Source organism: Triticum aestivum, chromosome 5A (assembly GCF_018294505.1).
Source record: "Triticum aestivum cultivar Chinese Spring chromosome 5A, IWGSC CS RefSeq v2.1, whole genome shotgun sequence".
Taxonomy (NCBI): domain Eukaryota; kingdom Viridiplantae; phylum Streptophyta; class Magnoliopsida; order Poales; family Poaceae; genus Triticum; species Triticum aestivum.
The window spans coordinates 99,167,823-99,172,968 of record NC_057806.1 but is presented as its reverse complement, the minus strand read 5'-3'; the positions used below and the strand labels follow the sequence as shown (position 1 = coordinate 99,172,968).

The following is a 5,146-nucleotide window of genomic DNA, read 5'->3' as shown; positions in this document are numbered from 1 at the left end:
TCCGGTTCTTCCGGACAAGCAACTTAGTAGAGAAAGCCAAAAATTGACTGTCATGATGCGGCGAGAGCCGGTCAGCTGTTCGAGATGTTACAAATCGTTAGAGATTTTTTCCACTTCATGCGAAGAGTCGGTCCCTCCGATTAGGCGTGTATAACGCCCCTAGTTCGGCCTTCTGAATACCCGGGGCTTCGCCAACTTTTTTAAAATTGTCAAACCTATGGCTAAGTGAGGGCGGTAAAGGCCACATAGTCTGATTGCCTTGTTCGTTGCGCTAAACACCTCCTTCAAGGACCATAATGTGGAGTAAAGAGTGTTTAGATTTATCCTGAACACCCTCATACTATCTATGTGGGGGCAGAAGCCGACGACTGGTCAACTCTCAGATATCATAAACGGCCGCACAGGAGGTAAAATGTAAATCATAAGCATTATAATACATAACATCACTGCTCCATATTACAGGACAAGATAATACAAATGTTCTCATGGGAAAATGGTATCCTTCAAACATTGTTCCGCCACAAGGCGGGACCCCTCCAGGACGCCATCAAAATAGAGCTCGGGTCGACAATGCTCTTTGCCCTCCGGCGGCCCCTCGGTCATTAGCTTCTTAGCATCCAGCTTTGCCCAATGCGTCTTGACGCGGGCAAAGGCCATACGTGCACCTTCAATGCAGACCGACCGTTTCACGGTTTTGAGCCGCAGACATGCATTTACAAGCCACTTAACAAGTCCGGAATAGCTGCTAGGTACAGGCTTGGCACGCCACAGTCGGACTATCAGGTCCTTCATGGCTAGCTCTGCCGACTTGTGCAGCTCGACCAACTGCTTCAGCTGGTCGATGAAGGGCAACGGATGTTTGGGTCCAAGATACTAGGACCAGAATAGCTTCTCCGTAGACATCCTTTCTTCGGCTCTGTAATGCTCGGCAGCATCCGATATACTGTGCGGCAGATCCGCAAACGCCCCGGGAAAACCCGAATTCGGATAAGTACATGGAACGTTTCTTTTACATACTTGCTTTGCATGGTGAAAGAATTACCCGCCGCAATTTCCTTGGCCGCCTGAATTTCCTGGAGGGTGTTCTGGGCTTCGGCTCATGCATCATGTGCGCTCTGGTGGGCTGTCGCTAGTTCGTACTCTTGCGCCTTACAATCACGCTCCAAGGACTCAAATCTCTTGATCGCATCCTGGAGCTGTTGCTGCGCCTCGCCGACCTGGGCCTCATGCTTCTCATGCACGGCACACTCCTTGGACGCTTTGTCCTCGGCCTCGGCCAACGCCTTCTTGAGGGCTGCCACCTCGGTCGTCGCCCCTAATAAAGTTCACGACAACTCAGTCGGGATGGACTTTTTATTTTTTTTCTTAAAAGGTACCAGCAGATCAGCATGTACCTTGGCTATCCTCTAGCTGCTTCTTTACGAGGCCGAGCTCTTCCTTGACCCGCTCCAGTTTCCGCTTCGGTCCGGAGACCTCTACAGCATGAGCGGTGGCAACCTGCAGCGACACCTGCTTATTCACAAAGACAACTTATGTTAGACTCCTGCGATTTTTCTTTTCGATCCTCTGTTAGGCTTCTTCTTTCCGAACACCAAATAGAGCATCAGGGGCTACTGCCTATACTGTGATATTCTTCCTACAAACGCATTACTTACCTCAAAGCCTGACAGAAGGCTAGTGTAGGCTTTGGTCAGTCCGCTTTTCACGAGCTGGACCTTCTCTATTACCGTGCCCATAAGGGTGCGGTGTGCATCCACAATAGAGGTGCCTCGTAGCACCTCCAACAGGTTATCCAGTGCCTCTAGTTGGATAGAGGTCACCAGCGGAACAGGCACACTCCCTCCTCTCGGAGCATGCCATTCACTGGACTCCGGAGCCGCATAGGTCTCCGAAATGGTACCCGGCTCAGGTCCTAAGGGAACCCGGCCCCCGTCGCCGGTCCTCGTAGGGCCTTTTTCCCCCATGCGTCCGACAATTGAGGAATCGTCCTAGGGCACCGCCCCGACGATCTCTGGAAGCCCCCCTGGTCGGGGAAGGTCTTTTGCGATACCACCTCGTCGTCACCCTTGGGAGAGATGGAATGAGCAGGTGGCGGAGACATGCTAGCCATCTCCTTTGAGTCTAGTGATCCCTCGGACGAAGATCGCGGGGAGCCATTGCGCGTTAGACTGCAATAACAAGGTTTAAGGTATATCAATATTACAAACCGGGAAAGCTAGATGTTTTCGGATCCTGGTACTTACGAGGCAGCTTGAGGCTTGGTCCGCGAGGTCGCTCCGGGCTGCTGTCCACGTCACACACAGAGTTATCCGCATGGGAACCTCTAACCCTTTTAGGCGCTTTCACCTCCGGATTTTTGGAGGCCGCTCTCTTCTTCCTCCCCACTTCAGGTGGGGAGTCGCTCTCTTCTTCCTCCCCACTTCAGGTGGGGATTCTCTTTCTTCTTCCTCTTCATCATCGTCGTCGACGGACGAAGAGGAAGTCTTGTCTTCGGACATCATGTCCGGAGCGCCTTTTCGGCGAAGGCCCTTCTTGGCCCCTTTGGCCGCTTTCTTGGCCGTTTTCTTCGGCACCTCATAAGGTGCTGGAAAGAGCATTTTCGTCAACAATGGGAATTCTTGGTCTTCGGGTAGCGGAGCTGGACTGTTAATCCCCTCCGCTATCTTGATCCAGGCCTGAAAACACGGGTAGGAAGGCTTAGGCTTTTTCTCAAAATATGCTAGTAAAGGGCACGCCTTGAAAACATTAGAAGAGCTTACCGGGTTAGCCTGGCATTTTAAGCTAAGCCCGCAATCTTCGGTCGTGGGTGGTGGCGCCTCGCCGGCCTTGAAGATCACTTTCCAGATTTCTTCGTGCGTTGTGCCGAAGAGCTCTTGTAGCGTCTGGTGCTTGGCCGGATCGTACTCCCACAGATAGCAAGTCTGGCATTGGCACAGAAGAACCCGACGAATGAGCATGACTTGGACCACATTGACGATCTTGATCTTCCTATCCATCATATTCTGAACACACGTCTGGATCCCAGTTAGTTCGTCCGAGGGACCCCGGGTTAGGCCCCTCTCTTGCCAGGAAGTGAGCCGCATCGGGAATCCAGATCTGAATTTGGGGGCCGCCACCTAGTTGGCGTCGCGCGGCTCGATGATATAGAACCACCCCGATTGCCACCCTTTCACCGTCTCCATGAACGAGCCTTCGGGCCAGGTAATGTTGCGCATCTTGCCCACCATGGCACCTCCGCTCTCTGCTTGTTGGCCGCTCACCACCTTCGGCTTCACGTTGAAGGTCTTCAACCATAGGCCGAAATGAGGCGGGATGCGGAGGAAGGCCTCGCACGCGACAATGAATGCCGTGATGTTGAGGATGAAGTTGGGGGCTAGGTCATGGAAGTCTAGCCCGTAGTAAAACATCAGTCCACGAACGAAGGGGTGGAGAGGGAAACCCAGCCCGCGGACGAAATGTGTGAGGAAAACAACCCTCTCGTGGGCTCTGGAGTAGGGATGATCTGTCCCTTATCCAGGAGTCGGTGAACGATCTCCTTGGCCAGGTATCCGGCCTCCCGGAGCGCCTTGATATCCTTCTTCTTGACGGAGGAGGCCATCCACTTACCCCCAGCTCCGGATCCGAACATTTTTGGAGTGCTTTCTCGGTTGAGGGGAAAGCTAGAAGCTTGGGCGCTGGAGCTCAGGGACGGAGGGGCTGAGGTGTGGGTGAAGGTAGGGAATCCTTATCCCCTTATAAAGGCTGCGAATGTCAAGCGTCTCCCCACTCGCCTATTCCCAAGGGCCGTGCAAAACAGCACGATTAGGTCACCCTCGCCCGTATTGATGAGAATCCCGTAATAAGGGGGCACGATCTCTACTTCGACAAGACGTGCCAATGGCAACCACGTCTCTAAACGTGGAGCGGCAAACGAAAAACGGTCCGAAATTATGACCGGACAGACGTGATGTCATACTGTAAAAGCTGTCAGCGGATTAGACTCGTGCAAAAATATATGTTCTCTCTACGGTTAGGTATGGTGTGTGTGACAGGTCTGGATACTATCATCGCATCCGAAGACTATCTTGAAGTTCGGATAAAAGGGAACCCGCCTTGCAATGCCGAAGACAATCTGTGCGCCGAACTCCCCGTCATTGAAGCCAGGTTCAGGGGCTACTAAGGGAGTCCTGGACTAAGGGGTCCTCGGGCGTCCGACCTGTTATCCATGAGCCGGACTGATGGGCTGTGAAGACATGAAGGCCGAAGATTATACCCGAGTCCGGATTGGACTCTCCTTGGCGTGGAAGGCAGGATTGGCGACCGACTATGAAGATTCCTTCTTATGTAACCGACTCTATGTAAACCCTAGATCCCCCGGTGTCTATATAAACCAGAGGGGATAGTCCGAAAAGGACACATTCATTACCATAGTCATATAGGCTAGGCTTCTAGGGTTTAGCCATCACGATCTCGTGGTAGATCAACTCTTGTAACACCCATATTCATCAATATCAATCAAGCAGGACATAGGGTATTACCTCCATAGAGAGGGCTCGAACCTGGGTAAACATTGTGTCCCCTGTCTCCTATTACCATCGATCCTAGACGCACAGTTCGGGACCCCCTATCCGAGATCCGCTGGTTTTTACACCGACAGTCGTGAAGCTAGAAGCGATCAAGAAGTGATCCTGAAACTACTTACGTTCAAACATAACCCAAACCGTGTTCACTTCCGGACTCCGCTGAAAAGAGACCATCACGACTACACACGCGGTTGATTCATTTTAATTAAGTCAAGCGTCAAGTTCTCTACAACCGGATATTAACAAATTCCCATCTGCCACATAACCGCGGGCACGGCTCTCAAAAGTTTATACCCTGCAGGGGTGTCCCAACTTAGCCCATCACAAGCTCTCACGATCAACGAAGGATATTCCTTCTCCCGAAAAGACCTGATCAGTCTCGGAATCCCGCTTACAAGACATTTCGACAATGGTAAAACAAGACCAGCAAGACCGCCCGACTGCGCCGACAAATCCTGATAGGAGCTGCACATATCTCGTTCTCAGGGCACATCGGATGAGACATCCTACGAGTAAAACCAGCCCTCAAGTTTCCCCAAGGTGGCCCCGCAGTCTACTCGATTTGGACCAACACTCAGAGGAGC

General features: G+C 52.1%; 1 long non-coding RNA gene across 1 annotated transcript; it reads right to left on the bottom strand.

Moving 5' to 3' along the window:
- Positions 1 to 558: 558 nt before the first annotated feature.
- On the bottom strand, positions 559 to 3,154 carry LOC123106659 (uncharacterized). Its single transcript, XR_006451429.1, has 3 exons — positions 2,760 to 3,154; positions 1,395 to 2,675; positions 559 to 1,315 (listed from the first exon to the last, which is right to left on the bottom strand). It is a non-coding gene; the product is annotated as an uncharacterized lncRNA (long non-coding RNA).
- Positions 3,155 to 5,146: the final 1,992 nt, after the last annotated feature.